We start from the raw sequence: 17,250 nt of genomic DNA on the forward strand, positions 1-17,250 counted from the left end.
TACATATCAATATCAATATTTGAATAATTGTATTTTAATACGTTTATAAACTTCTTATATAATATTATTGTTACGAGATTTTAATACTTTCAGACAAATTAAACTTAATCAAATTATTAAGTCATCTTAAGATTTCTCAAATTTTGACACATATATATTTTTTTATTTCTAATTTTATTTTTTACTTTGTGATTGATTATTTCTTTTTATGGTAATGGTGTCAACAAGTGGATTCATAAACATTCAATTGAGTATCTTTATATTATTTTCTGCGATTGTATTAAAATGTGATAGGCTAAAACAATAAGAGTTTAAGGATCATAACAATACTTGCATTCTTATTTGATCATTCTCAAAGAAAGTTTTAGTGAGTAGTTTAGTAAATGAAATAGTTTCATAAGATTATAGTTATTAGGTATGACTTTTACACATTCCATTTTTGTATACATTTCAAAAACATAACATTTATATAAAACTATTCGTTCATATAAATACAAAATTTACAATATATTAATATATATTTATAATTGACGTTTTTTTATATAATTTTCTCCTGTTTAGTACACGGGTCACTAACCTATAACCTATTATGCAAATATTTTTGAACGTTTTTCTTAATTTTACAAGGTTTTTGGGTATATAACATATGAATTAAATAGATTTTTCATCTTTTTTTCTTAATGTATTATCTTGGTTCCTGGTTTAAATTAAAAAGATGATTGAACTTGTAATTTTACTTTTATAAATACTTTATAATTCATATATAATTATATTTTTTCTTAGAAATACAACTTTTTACAATTCATTATAGTGTATTATAACATATGCATATATATGACATATTATATATTTTCCACCTGTGTTGTAAACGGTTCTTTGATTTATTAACCCGTGTTGAACATTTTTATTTTTATTTTAAGATAATTTATTTTTTACAACCAAATCTTAGTCTTTGTAAATTTATATTTTAAATCCGTGACAATGTTTATTTTCCTAAATATCTTTTTTATACACACAAAATGTAATATAATAATATCGGTATGAATGTTTTATTTTTAAAATAAATCACACCAAATTTTGGTTAGCCACTTTGAATTAATAGTGCATAAATATATAAAACCTTATTAAAAAAGTCATAAATAAATATTATTATATGAAATAACTAGATTTGCGTATTATATATCATAATTGTCATGACTCAAGCGGGATCATTAAAACATCATTTATTATTTTTAATATTTTTTTATGAACAATCTAAATCATGAGTAATTTAATTAAATTATTTTTAACACATAACCATTTTCTTACGCAACGACACAAAAATAAGTTCGGAAATGTTAGATAAAGAAATAATGAATTACTTGAAGACAATGTTGAGTTTTTTCAAAATCCTTTGGTTCAAGGATACTGGATGGTAAGTGATTGTTTTAAAAATGATCCCGATATGGATTTAAAGTTGTGCATTATTGGAATAAGGCAAAAAGATGCAAGGACTTTACAACCTGCCAAAAACTTCTAAGTTGCAGCGTTAATCGTTGATAATATTGGTGACACAATAAATAAGCGCGATATAATTGTAACAACTCAAAGCAGATCTCTAGCAAAAGTTGGAATATATATGAGAGACCTGTTTTACTTATGGTCAACTTTATTAAAATGCATATTTTGGATAAGCAGTCTAAAGTTACAAACAAGACAACAAATTTGGTTTATAAGAAAATATTTAGCAGCTTATGAATTTGTAATTTTTAAAGTTTTAAATTATGTTTCCAAACAATGTACTATAAATCTTTTCTTTTAGTAAGTTTATGTTTTTAAGTACTTTGTTTACATAGGAATATGAATTGCAAATATATCAAATAATTCTCCACATAAACATATGAAACAAACTTTTATCACCTTAAATGTCTTTTGCTGACGTTCTATATTTCCATCCGTGTGCGTCCACTCGTGTCGTACACGGGTCAATAACGTACCTAGTAGGTTTAACATAAAGTGATAAAACAGTATTGAAATGATATAACACTAGTAATTTGTTGTATGGACGGAACTGGACTAGCCCACATCTTAAGTTGCGCCCACTTAAATATCTTAAGTTGCTATTTGTATGTAAAAGTCTCAATTGCCGTCTTAAAATTTATGTTAAGTCTTCTATTACCATCCATAAAATTAATTTCTGAGTCCGCCGTATATCAATATTGTATAACTACAGTTAAATGAATAATTTTATGTAATGAACATGAAAAATTTTATGTAATGTAAGTTGTTGCAAACAGATTGATTCCTACTATACATTTTACCCCAAATCTCTCATGATTTCCAAACACAAAAACTGGATCTAATTTCAAATTGTAAACCTAATTTTACTTTCAGAAAACCCAAACACAAAGAAAGACTAATACCATAAATGTACATAAGAAAACTAAAAAAACAAAACACACAAACATGCAATGTACATAAAAAAACAGAAAAAAATAAAATAAAAATGAAAACATAGTACCTACCATCACATACACAAATCAGTGAATCACCCTCTCAAATCAACCACAATGACACTGATGTTATAGGTGCTCCGTCGCCCATCGCAAGCCGCACCAGTAAAGCCGCGGCTGCCATCGTGTACACTGAACCGCCACCATGGACCGCCATTTGAGCCACCAACCCTAAGTTACCGTTCAAATCTTCTTGTTGACATTTATGAACCAACTCACAACACAATTCACTTGACACCACGTCCCACAATCCATCACTAGCTAATATCAAGCTTATATCTTCTGAATCCCTTTTCATGAACACAGACTCGGGTACTGATGTTACAACTCGTTTAAGAAACCTGTCACCTGTTCGTACATGAAATGGTACGATCAACAATCATGCGAATGTACATAATAATGAAAGTATGTTGAAGCAAAATATATTAATATGACCTATGGCTCGTGACATTGCTAGAACACCATCTACTCGTGCTACATTCGCTGCAAACGTAACCCGTCCTCCTAGAGATTCGATTCTTGCTCGTTCATCCGCCCGATCAGGCTGCAAATTACAAATGTGAAATTATAGATCGATGGTGATCAATAATGATATGTGACCTATTTTTATGGAGATAAAATTGCTGGTTTTAGTATAAGAATTGAAATATAAGTTTATTTAGGTGAGACAAATTATACAATAGTCAATTAATCAATTTAAGTTAACTTGAGCAATAGTCCAATAGTCCAACAAGAAGTTACATTAAGTTACGTTGTAAAAACACATGCTTAAAAATCGTTTTTAACCGTTTTTCAACAACTTTTCTTACAAAATTGCTACAAAAACATGTGGTTATAAACTTCCTACAGTTTTCTTGCAAAAACTATTTTGACTTGACAAGATAATATTGTAGCAAAGTTGGAGCTTAATTTTTTTTTGTTGAAAATCTATTGGAACTCATTGTCGTAAGAAATTTGTAGGAAACTTTTGTAAGAAAATGACTTGTTTTCTAGTAGTGGGTAGCAAACCAGAAAAACACGAATACTCTGAAATTGATAAAATTTATAATCCGAATTCTATGCAGATTTTATCGGTTCACGACCGGTAATGAAAATTACCAAAACCGAACGCTATACCGAAAACATGAAGAATAATATGAAAATTACCAAAACCGAATGCTATACCGAAAACATGAAGAATAATACCGGTACCAACTGTGTTCGGTCTGTACTTACACTCTACAATACTCTATAAATATTTGCATGTTTATTCTTTACAAAAGAGCTACATGCATGCATGTATCACCATGACAATAATTGTTGTTTGTTTCTGTTTATCAAAATTCATTTTGACCCGATAACCCGACCCGAACATATAACCGGACTTTACAAAATAATGTCACGAAATTTCAAACTCATTGAAACTCATGAATCTAGGTTCTAGAATATACACTTGGATCCCATGCAAAGTACATGCTTACACCATGAATATTCCACCTGTGTGACACTGAAACAAACGATACGACTCATGTCTTATTTACCTTATGGTCAACGGACAGTGGGACCACCTTCCCGTTCCGACAAAGTACGGCGCGTGAGTCACCGCAGTTTGCGGTGATAATATACTCTTGAGTCACCAACACCACCACCGCCGTCGACCCGACCATCGACAACCTCGGATGGTGTCGACAAACGTTAAAACTATTCTCTAACCCGCTGCATTGGCATAAAGTCAACGCCATCGCATCCATCCGTTCGAAACTCCGCTCAACCACCGTCTTTCGTAACGTCGTCAGTTCCACGTCGCCTGGTGGATTTCACGCGTGCCAACTCCTCCGCCATAATAACATGCATGTTCTCTTTACACAATGTTGACACCTGTAACATAAAATGCTGAAATTACGGTTTTACCCTTAGGTGATACAATTTAAAATTTTCGGATTCACCGAGGTAAATTTGTAGCAAATATTAAATTATTAATATTCGTGTGAAAAATAAGTTTGTTGTAGAAATTTGTGACATATTTGTGACTAATTTAACATTTTGTTGTCACAATTTTACCACAAATGTTATTAAAAAAGAAAAACATTTTTGGTCGAAAAACCGTGAGATAGTTTTCACAAATTTTGAATTACGGAAAAATTGTAGAAAAATAGCAATATTTGTGACAGATGTAACATTTTGTGGCCAAAATTCTACCAAATGTTAATTGTGTGTAAAAACATTGTTTTGTTGAATAATATTGAGATATTTTTCGCAAATTTTAAGTTGCGAAACAACTATAAATTTATGGGAAATTTGTCGCAGACATGTCGCGACCACAAATTTTCCACAAATGTTAAGTGAAAATAATTTTTTTTTGTCGAAAATTATGATTTTTTTTAAATTGAGGGGAAATTGTAGAAAACGTTTGTAGCAAATTTTACATGATGTCCGCCATGGCCGTCAAATATACCGAAGAAATGCACCGGTTGGTATCCGTTAATCTCGGGCCGACAAAAGTTCATCTTAATTGTTAACTCATCTTCCATTTCACGCGCCCGACCGACCACCGACATCGACCCGTACACCGGTGGGACCGGCAATTGTTCTGATATTTCGTCTATATTTACCACCTTCTGTGAATTGACCGATACTGAACCAGTTAACCTCCTTCTCATCTCGATCCTTCGTCTTCTATGCTCTCGACCCTTAATCGACGAACCCGAATCCTCGTGTGTCGGCATGAGACTCCTACGACTTCGGTACACCCACGTCATTGGTACTCACTAATAATATGAACAAAAGATATAACACAACATGTAACAAGACATATTTCAAAACATAAACTACAAAGTGTCATATTTGTTAAATAATAATAATAATAATAATTGATGAATATATAGAAGAACATAAAATGGTTTCTTACATTTGAAGAATAATAATAATAATATTAAGGAGTAGTCTACAGGCGGCTAGGATGGGTGGCTTTGGAAGCCGACTAAAAGGAAGTGAGATGTTGCCACGTGGAAACGAGGTCAATTTAGATGGCGATAAACGATGGTACGAGGTGACGCGTGACATAGAAGACTTGAACAAAGGTGTATATAGTGTGAGATTGTACACTTGTAGGGCCCTCATGATTGTGTTAGTACCACGTAAGTTTGTTTCGAGTTGACAGCTTGGGCCATACAAGTTTGGTTGTGGGCCCCACTTACTCCACATTTTCCTCTCTTTCGGTTGCTAATAATACATTTGTTTATATAAAGTTATATACTACTACTTGGTTTATGTTTGTTAGGACCTGTAGCTTGTTGTTTACATTGAATAATAATATACAACATTACAAACCCGTTTATAAAATGGTTTAAGAGTTGGTTCATAAATTGTTGTGTGGAATGGCATAGATTCAATAGGACAACGTACTAATTGTATAAATGAGGGTCATTATGAAGAGTATCTAATGTATAAATGGAGTTGAGTACTTCATAGTTTATTCGGTTAAATAATCGGTGATATCAAACAAGGGCGAAGCTTTATGGGGACCGGGGGTGACCCCGGCCACTGCCTTTTTTTTACTTAATAGGCAAATTTCGCGATTTTTTGTCCGAAAATTTTTATAGGTATTGAGCGCGGTCACCCCGAGGTATTTCTCCAAAAAGCTACCGGACTCCACTGAAGTTTTTATATAATAACCCATCGTTTGGTTATATACACACACATATATAATTTCGCATTTTTATAAACAAATACTAGGAGAATACTAAAAAGCTTTGTTGATAAACTCATTGAAGGGGGTTATTTGTAATAATGATACACGTGTTTAAACAACAAGAAAAAAACGGGAATTGCCATTGGGTTAGAGTATGGAAACCATCTACCATTCATTCGGTTCAGAACTCAAATTTACTGCCTTACCGAGTCACTTGAGACCACCCGCCACCACTAAGCACACACCGTCGTCCGCCATTGTCGGCTACCATCCTTGAGACCACTGGACACACAGTACAACACCTTCAACCTTGGAGACACCACACACGCCGCAACATCGAGTAACAGCTCTCTTCCTCTCGTATTATCATGAATATTTTAGGTCTTTGTTGGTTAAAAAATTATCTAGTTTTTATTAATATTATTTTCTATTATAAGAATAATCATTTGAAATTATTAGTAAACAAAAGATATTTAGATATCATGTTGACATATTGTTTGACCCGATTCAAGCCAAATTGGCAACCCGAACCGAATCACCAAAAACCGACCGAATCGCCGAACCAAAAGTTCTTAGATCTGTGACTTCGGTCATCGATGTGACTAAGCTCAAGCTTCGCCACTGATATCAAATAAGTTAAGCATGTGACTTTTAATGATTTGAGGAAAAAAAACCATGTGAGGCTAGTGGGGTCGCTTCAAATGGAAGTGTGGGATGCGAAAATGCTAGAGCTCTCGCAGGACCATGTTGGTATTTCTAAACCATAATGAACACGATAATGAGGGGTTGAGAAGACCTAGAAGGGTGTTGTGTGAAGTGTAATGACGTGTTTACTAAATATTAGAAGACTAAGTAGGCTCTACAAATGAGGATTCAAAAGTAAAACCTACTTGTCCAACAATACTTAACCTGTTGATATTGTTTCTTGATTATTGGAAGTTTGAATCGATCTTCATTCAAATGAAGAATTATCGGGAAAATTAGTGAGCATGTGAGTTTTTATAAGCGTAAGCACATTTTCACCAACTTGAGACATACATAGTCATATCTAACATCTTTTAATATATCTTATATTGGTTTGTGTTCTACCGTGTTAGAGCTTCACAATGCATCAAATCTCATTCAAAAGAGGATTAAGATGAATGAGATATCGATATTCACAATTGAGTTTTTGAAACTGTGAAAATTGGGAGGGAGTGTGAAATGAATGGGAATATATCTCACATGGGAGGAGAGACAGACCTTTATTTATAAGTGACCCTTATATAATATTATTTTATCGTAATTACTAGTGAGTTACCGCTAACAAACAAAAACAAAAGGCACACAATACACGAATTTGGTCCAACACTAAGAGTATGTTTGAGTTTGAAAAATGATTATTGGTTTATTGGTGTTTTTAGAAAACCAATAAATTTAAATGTATTTGGCAGTCACAAAAAACTTTCATATTTTAGCTTTTTTAAATGGTTAAAAAACAGTTTTCCAAAAGCCCTAAATTATAGCTTTTCAAATAGAATAAGTCAATAAGCCAATAAGCATTTTTTAAACTCAATCCTAAACATGCTCTAAATCGATCCAAACTTGAAGAAAAAGACACCTAAATTGACCCAAATAGAAAACAAAATGAAAGCTCAAAATCTTAATCTAAACCAGAACTCATAAAATAAAACTAAAAAACTAAACAATCCCAAAATAGACTAATAATAAAAATCAACTCTAAAACATTTTGACCCAAATCGGATTCCGTTGAAGATTCTCACTAGTTTCACATGTTAACCCAAACGATTAAGTCTAAGAGTCGCATTTGGCATTGGTTTCCATTGCTCAATTGTGTGTGAGCAACTCCACTGATGTGAAACAACTCAACTCCAAGATCCCGACCCGAACAAAACTAGCAAAACCTTGTTCGTTTGCAATCTTTTCCGCTTTCTAATGAAAAGATCTTCATGTTACATCTCACAACCAAATATATTCAACAATATTCCACCATTTCACAGTCCGACTGAACATTTTTTAACATGTTAAATGTTCAAGTAAGCAGTTGTGTAAAGATATATGACATTATAAGTGACATTTATTGCACATATATATATATATCAATGAATAAATGTCCAAAGTAGTTTATTATATCTCTCCCCTTCGGTTTAGGTATTCAGGTTTTACTTACGTGACAATGAGCTATCGTCAAAGCTTTTGCTATATATTGTTAGTGTTTTTTCTTTATATTTTATGGTCAAAATACAAAATAGTCATTCCACATCGCATGTTTCTTCATCCACCAAATCCATATACATTTTCAAGCAACCGGTTTCCACGCTCCTACAACATTAAACATGAGTAAAAAGTAAAAACCAACTATTTTAAGTTAGTTAAACAGCCACAGCTTAACGTCGTGAGATAACCATATAATATAATTGTATATCGATTGCATGTCTAATAGGGTTATGTACTTTGTAGAGCCTCTATATATAGAGAATAATATTACACTTGAATACCTTCTAGATTTGATAGTTATATAAGTAGTCGATTTTGGGGGACCAACTTTGTTTGTAACCTTCTATAGCAGGTAAAACGGTGACATGGCATGCCACCACAACAAAAAAAAGTCGGGGCCACGTCATTAGTATTCCCTGCTATAAAAGGTTACTTATATACAAATAATGAAAAAACATTTTCTTGCATACAATGACAAAAAGGTCAAACTTTTAGATAATAATTTTGGAACCTGTTAATGTAGAGCTATATTTGAACCTGAGTGATCATTCTATCGGGTCCTCGATGATTTGGCTTCCCGACACATCTCTATAACCAAATGATAAAGTTTAGTATTTAACATATGGAAGTTATGAGACAAATGTTTTAAAAATATATATACCCGAAATTCCTGCGGATATGATCCATGTGCATTCTCCTTCAGCCCCTAAACATATAAACATCATGAAAGATTTTAATAAGATGATGCACAAATATCTAACTTACTTTTTTTTATGTAAGTTGGAAGATGGTTATATGACACTAACCTTAGTTTTTTTAGGTTGTTTTGATGATGATGAAACTTTTGTCTCGGGTTCTTGTTTCAACGAGAGCTGTGTACATAACGATCGGTGATGATAATATTTTGTTGCATTTTTAAGATTTTTGGTGCTTAAAGTAATACTTTATTTACCTTTTTAAATAATTCTGTTGGTGGTTGCTGAGAGTTGTGTTTTGAATTTAATTTATTTCCACCGTCTTTAATTGGATGCACCTGTGTTATAAAATAAGCGGATTACAATAAGAGACTTGGGCTTGCAAAAGAATTGCACGGACACGAATGGAGTATGTTCGTGTTCGATCGTTTGACTTTAACTGTATAAACGATCAAACACGAACGGAGTTTACTTGTCCGTGTTTGTTTATGCTCATTTGTTAAAAGTATAAACAAATGGTTCGCGTATGTAAACGAACGAACATAACTGAACATAGATGAACACACATAATTGAGCTAAAACCAGTTAAAAGTAATATGAAGAACGATGTGTGAGGTCTAAAAAGCTATTAAAATTTAAAACTAGACAGATTTGTAATGTGCCATAAAAATTTAAATGGATATCTTAATAAACGTAGAAAAAACGTAAACTAATGAACATAATAAAAGAATTTATATGATCAAACGTAGACGAGCATTGACGTACATAAGTGAATGAACAAGACATGTGTTCATGTTCGTGTCTTAATAGTGTGTGTGTGTGTCTGTGTGTATAAACTTAATATATAAATTTCTGTAGATGTCTTTACCTTCTCATTATTGAAAGATTTTAAATTATTAGGTGATTTGCATTTATCCTTCTTTCCAGAATTTCCAGAGCTTTCTCTGCAATTTAGCATAAGAAATAAAAAGATATTAAGCTAGATTGGACCTCATGTTAAGAACATGATCAAGTTAAATAAATTTATAAACATCACACAAAGAGGGTAATAATAATAATAATAATAATAATAATAATAATAATAATAATAATAATAATAATAATAATAATAATAATAATAATAATAATAATAATAATAATAATAATAATAATAATAATAATAATAATAATAATAATAATAATAATAATAATAATAATAATAATAATAATAATAATAATAATAATAATAATAATAATAATAATAATAATAATAATAATAATAATAATAATAATAATAATAATAATAATAATAATAATAATAATAATAATAATAATAATAATAATAATAATAATAATAATAATAATAATAATAATAATAATAATAATAATAATAATAATAATAATAATAATAATAATAATAATAATAATAATAATAATAATAATAATAATAATAATAATAATAATAATAATAATAATAATAATAATAATAATAATAATAATAATAATAATAATAATAATAATAATAATAATAATAATAATAATAATAATAATAATAATAATAATAATAATAATAATAATAAAACATTTAAAGTTTAAACATTCATGATCTAAATAAGTGTCCACAATTCAATGGTTCTGACCTCATGACTATATCTTCACTCACAGGAGAAGAAGCTGAATTCTGTTTATTAAATACCTGGAACGAACAAGAAGTAGTTGTTTCATGTGAAAAACAATTATAAAAGCGTAAAAAAAATTATTTACGTTTAAAATCTTCATGGAAAAGACAAGCTAACTTGATTGCATACTTTAGTATACATTTGTGAAATTTTCTCACTTCTATAATTTCTAGTATCAGTTATTGTGTTATAATGAACAAAAAATATAGAAAACTTACTTGAAACTCGTTAGACTTATGTTGGGGCAACTTTGGAGCATCAAAATTCTGTCACACATAAACTTTAGTAAATATAGATTATACATGAAAATGATATTTAAAAAAGACTCTAAATTTATTGCAGGTACCGACTTTTTTGTTCAGTGGTTGTTGAAGGGATTTAGATTTATTCTGGAACCTAAACATCAACAGGCAATCAATAATTGAATTTTTTATTTTTTTTGGGGGTAAAAATTCATATAATATAAGTGGCATGAATGCTGTAAAATAGTACAATTGCTTTTGAGCTCTCTCTTCTGTTACCAATGCAGGTTTTTTAGGAGTAGTAGTTTGAACTCTAGAATTTGAGCTGCTTTCCACTTGTAAATTCTGTGAAAATACAGTTTGTTAACTTGTGTATATCATTTTTGTTTTTCTTTTATTAATGTTCTTGACAAGGAGTAAACATAAGTACTTTACCTTCTTGGAAACCTTGTGCAAAAATGTAGCCCGGTGCTTCAATTGTGCAGCCTAATTAAACAAAAAACAATTCGGGTTTATGTTGGTTTTTAGTGTAATTATACCATTTTGAGGCAGCCAATGTTATTATAGGGCTGTAAACAAACCGAACGTTTGGCCGGAAGTTCATTTACATGTGTTAGTTTAATAAATGAATAAACATGAACAAGAATATTCGATTAATTAAATGAACATGAACAGAGGTCGCGTCCGTTCATTTGTGTTCGTGAACATTCGGTAATGTGTTCGTTGAGGTTCGTTCGTTAATGTTAATTTGTTAACGTTTGGTCATTAAAGATGTTTATATATTTTATTTTTAACTTTAGTTTATTATGTCAAGTATTTTCTGATAACTATGTCAATCTATAATTATTTTGGGGACTATGTCTAATGCTTGAGTTTAAGAATATTGATTTTTATTTTTCAAATTTTATATACGTTAGTTTGTTCATTTGTGTTCGTTTATGAACTTAACAAACAAACACAAACAGAAACGAACAAGATAATTTCCATAACGAACGAACAAGTAGTCTGTTCGGTTATTTTGTGAACCGTCTGTTTATCAGATAAATACTTAATGAACGAACATGAACGAAGTGTCGTTCGGTTCAGTTCGTTTACAGCCCTAAATGTTAGCATATGTAATAAAGTTTAATACATATGCACCTTACGCAAATAACCAATTTCAAGCTTCTGTCTTTTGGTGGTTTGGTTTTGAATTCTGATAGGAGATCTTAGCTTGTCAACTGCACTAACTACTGGCTTCTGCAACCTATAAAAAGTTAATAAGTGATAAATAAAGCAGATTAGTTAACTTCAAGTTCCAAAGTAACATGTAAATATAAAAAATAATTAATTATTAAAACCTTCCAAAGCCGCCTAAATGCATGTCATACTCTTTATTTTGCTTTGCCAAATGACTAGCAGTAGGTTTCATGAACGATGAACCGCTCGGTTGTTTAGATAAGTTGACTGTGGACTTTGGTTTAGCGTTAATATTATTATTATTATTATCTTGAGGAATATGGTTTTGATGCTTCACACCTGAATCAGGTAATACAGTATTAGTCATACTTGACTCGTTTAACCTGTATCTTTAGTTATTAATGTTCATTGCTGGTATTAACTATTAAGTTGCTTGTACCTTTGATCTTCATCTCTCCTGATGCAGCTTTATGATCAATGTCACCATCTGACATGGTGGATGAACTAGTTTTTTTATTAGCTTCTGGTTTTTTGGAGCTGGTTTTGTGAGCTTTCACATGATTGGTTTTGAATACCTTCGTCAAATTTAACTTCACAATAAAAGCTGAAATATCCAGATAGAAATAAGTGAGTGTGTGTTTGGTAAAAATCAAAGACACAGAATAAAGGTAATAAAGAAATCCACAAGATTCAATAAGCATTGCCATACTCGAGATTTGGCTAACACCTAAACGTTTATTGTTAACCAAGAAACTTGCTGAAAACTTGATTACAATTGTTAAAACAATAACTCGTCTTATGTAGGCTAACCTAGACTCATTAGACTCTTAACACATATTGCGTAATAATAGGATATATTGCCAACTTATTATTATTATTATTATTATTATTATTATTAGTAAGACAAGACTAAACCGGTTCTAGTCTAACTTGGATACTTAACTAACTTTGACCGGCTTGTCAACTTTGCACGTATTCATCAACTTGTGAATACAGTCCGGAATTACAGACAACCCAAATGGCATACCAAGTTAAATAGCTGATTATCTTATGCCCTATGATCAGAAAAAAAGGAGTCTTTGTGTTGAAAGTCATATGTACTACTTCTCAACTCCAACATAAGGTCATAAATATTGAGTGTCACAAAAATATATATAACTTTATGCCAAACTACATATAAAGTGTCACAATCAGATTTCTTTTGGCACCAGAACAATAAAATTGAAATAATATATGTGAACACCACCCCAAGTATGTACCTTCTGTCATTAATATCAATTTGAGCCAAAAACATGTCACATGATGAAAATGATATTAACATAATGAAAAAGTTGGGAGGCCTACACATCAATTTAATGTAAATTTGAAATAAGTCAAGTAGCAATAAATAAATTCACTCCTCATTAGCAGCCAATAATGCACCTAGGGGGTGTAAACGAGCCAAGCCGCTCGCGAGCTACTCGATATCAAATCAATAAAAAGCTCGAGTCGAGCCGAACCTCAAATAAAGCTAGTGTAGCATTCGAGCCTTGTATGGGAAGCTTGTTTAGGCTTTTCGAGCCTTGTGTGTTTTTAAGTTTTAACTATTTTGGATTAAGGTAATACACATGAACTCGAGTGGAGCTCAGGCTCGTCTAAGGTTATTCTTAACATATATAAAATAATCAAAATGTATATAAGTTAATTAATAAATAAAAAATGATCCAAACTCGAGCTTGAAAAAACCACTCACGAGCTGAGGTCGAGCCTTAGAAAAAGAGTTTGAAACAAGCGAAAACTTCAGCTCGAGCTCTTGTAAGTCAAAACGAGCCGAGCTTAAGCGGGCTCGGCTGGTTTACACCCCTACCACACAAAGTTCTTATAGTTTTGGGGTGCAAGCGAGCCGAGCCGCTCACGAGCTACTTGAGCTCGAATTGTGGGGGTAAAAACACTCAAAACGAGTTGAGTCGCTCACAAGTTACTTAAACTCGAAATGAAAAAAAAAAAAAAAAAAAAAAACTCAAGCCGAGCCGAGCTTTATGTCACGGGCCAAATATTTGAAGATCGAGATGCTTGATTTGTGTTGTAACGCTTGGGTTTGTTGGCCCGTCCCGGACTTCATTGGGCACGGCCTCAGCGGGAAAGAAGGCGTACATGCCTAATCGTGCTTGCACGACGAACGCATCGCTGGTTGCGAGCTGTTGCCGCTCACCTGATGAGTCCAAGGCAGGACGAAACCAGCAGACCCTGATCATGAGCAGACCGATTGGCTGGCCTTTGGGCGACACATGGAGTCTGGGAGGATAGCTCCGTGACATTTAGCCTCAAATAAAGCTCATTTAGCAATCGAGACAAAGCTTGACCCTTGTGTTTTTCTAATTCTCTAACTTTTTCAAAACTATTAGATTTACATTGCATAACCGAGCTTTGACTAATTGACTCATTTAAGGTAACACACACAAGCTCAAGCCAAGCTTAGGCTCGTAACTCATGTAACCTTTTTCTCAAAACATTTTTAAAAAACAAATTAACAAATAATAACACAAGCCGAACTCAAGCTTTAGAAAAAGAGTTTAAAAAAACGCTTACGAGAAGGCGGATACTCATGAGCGAATCGAAACCAGCTCTCGGCGTCTTCGGCCTCGGCTCTCGTCTCGTCTCTGGTAAAATCAAAGTAATGAGACGCATCAAACTCGTGTTCGGAATCAAAACATTCCGAATACGAGTTATCGGTCACCAAAACCTCCTGGATACTCATTTCTTCGTCCATTGTCTCTCCAAATTCCTCTCCGGTTCAGAGGAAATTAAAGGAGACGGCGGAGGAAGAATGCAGATTAAGCCATCGGTTGGAAGATATTATTATTATTAATTATTATTGTCTCCAATTGAATTGAATTGAATTGAATAATCCAGTAATTGTGAAATTAGATACACCGGAGAATATATTAGAGATGGAGAATAATAGTCGTTAGGCGATGTTTTCGTATGCGTGTTGTTTATATACATCACTTGTTTCAACTATAAAATTTGAATATTGTGGGGCCAAAATTTAAATACATCAACAACTTATATTATGAAATAATAAAAATTCTATTATTTATTTACTTACTTATAAATGATAAAAAAAAAATGTATGGTTAAAATGACTTGCGATAAGTAGGGGTGTCAACGAGTCGTTATCTAGACTTAAAGTCGGTTCGTGAATAATTTTCAAGTTCAGATTCAACTAATTTATTATTTATTAATTTTTTTTCACTCATATGTGTACATAGGATATTTTAGTTGTTTATTTTATGTAGAGAATAGAATCTATTATTTACTTATTCTTCCATAATTAATTATATATATAATAAGAACTATTAGAAAATTATTAATATATTAAATGATAAATTATATAAATCGCGTTTACTAGGTCAAGCTCTACATGTGAATCTTGGGTATTAGGCTCGGGCTCATAAATTTAATAGGCTTAAGCTCGGGAGTGTTTAAGTTAAGTTTGATTCGAATTTTTAACAAACCAATCTTAAGTAGTACACAAACGTCTTACACAACTACATAAAATGCATAGGATATTAAGACGGATCTGAACCAGTGAACCTATGTATATAGTTCTTGATAGTCACGGGTTGTATAAAAAAATATTAAAATAACATAATAAAGATATTTAAAATCATTTGTGTTGTTCCTCATGATATAAATAAATACATGTTTATTTTCAAACGTGAATAGCCACAATAAATAATTTCATGGTCAAAGCATGCAATTTGTCAATGGTTCGATTTTAAATTTTGAAATGATAACTATTAAGCAACTATTATATATACATAAAATTTTAACTTATTTAAAATTTAAACAAAAGAATTTAATTGGCACATAAAGTTTTAAAATAATCCTTAGTAAATAATAAAATAACTTGGTGAACTAAATTAAAATTGCTTGTTTTTGAGTAATGCTCACAAGGAAATGCGCTACTGGATACCACTGTATCAGTCAAAGTATCATAATGCAAGTCAGAGTATCATAATTCATAATTCATAAGTTATATATCTACTAACAACAATAATTATTATTATTATACTGTTTTTTAATAGTGATAGGATACACCACCAATACCTGAGTGAGTCTTTATAAGAAGACATGTCAACCGTCTGTACTGATTTGGCGTTTCAAACCTAACTCACTCAATAACACTATCAAAAAGGAAACCCACCAGACAAAGATTAAACACTATATCACCAGTTAGAGTTTTATGAAACATTAGAGCAACTGGCCAAGTTGATACTCGTCTACTTTAGGCACTAAAAAACGATCATAAATAATATATATATATATAGGGGTGGGATCTAGAGATAACTCCTATTAAAGAGGGAACTAAAGAACTAGTAAATAATTATTTTTAACTATTTTTAAAAAAAATTATTTTGTGATTTTTTTTCTTTCCACATTCTAATAAGATGATATTGATACTAAAAAAAAAACGTGTCGGTGTAGTACTGTAGTGCATATGTGCACTAATGCCTATTGCATATGTGCACTAATGCCTATTGCATATATACAATAGTGTTTTATTGCATATAATCCAACACAATTGCATTATCCAATACACACTATTGAATATATGCAAATACGACACTAATAATTGTATACAAAACACATTATCGCATATATGTAATACAACACTAATGCACATATGCACTATATCGATTTTTTTTAATTTTTGTATATAATATAACACTATTGCAAATAAACGATACAAACAACTATATGTTATTTAATACTATTTCAAATATCAAAATGCACACGATTGCACATATGCATTATAAAAAAAGTCGGTGTATTGCATATATGCATTACTCGTTAATTTTTTTTTATTTTTTTTAATTTTTTTTATTTTTATTTTTTTGTGGTGAAGAATAACAACATATAAAATGATGAAAGAAAAAAAAACTAAAAATATTTTTTTAATTAAATTAAAACTACTTCATTATTAGTTATCTCCATAAAATGGAGTTCTCTCATGTTCCTCTCCCTATATATATATATATATGTGTGATTGATTTCTTTTGAGAACCACTTTGAGTTTTAAGAACTCGAAAGAACTCAGTGTAACGATTTTTT

General features: G+C 31.3%; 1 pseudogene across 1 annotated transcript; it reads right to left on the minus strand.

The window, feature by feature from the left end:
- Positions 1 to 2,372: 2,372 nt before the first annotated feature.
- Positions 2,373 to 5,326, minus strand: LOC143626711 (putative protein phosphatase 2C 75; annotated as a pseudogene). Its single transcript, XR_013152474.1, has 4 exons — positions 4,898 to 5,326; positions 4,013 to 4,349; positions 2,928 to 3,036; positions 2,373 to 2,840 (listed from the first exon to the last, which is right to left on the minus strand). The product of XR_013152474.1 is annotated as a putative protein phosphatase 2C 75 (transcript).
- Positions 5,327 to 17,250: the final 11,924 nt, after the last annotated feature.

The sequence above is a fragment of the Bidens hawaiensis genome, unplaced genomic scaffold, assembly GCF_021521415.1.
Source record: "Bidens hawaiensis isolate Kalapana, Puna unplaced genomic scaffold, B.hawaiensis_p1.1 tig00000458_1, whole genome shotgun sequence".
Classification (NCBI taxonomy): domain Eukaryota; kingdom Viridiplantae; phylum Streptophyta; class Magnoliopsida; order Asterales; family Asteraceae; genus Bidens; species Bidens hawaiensis.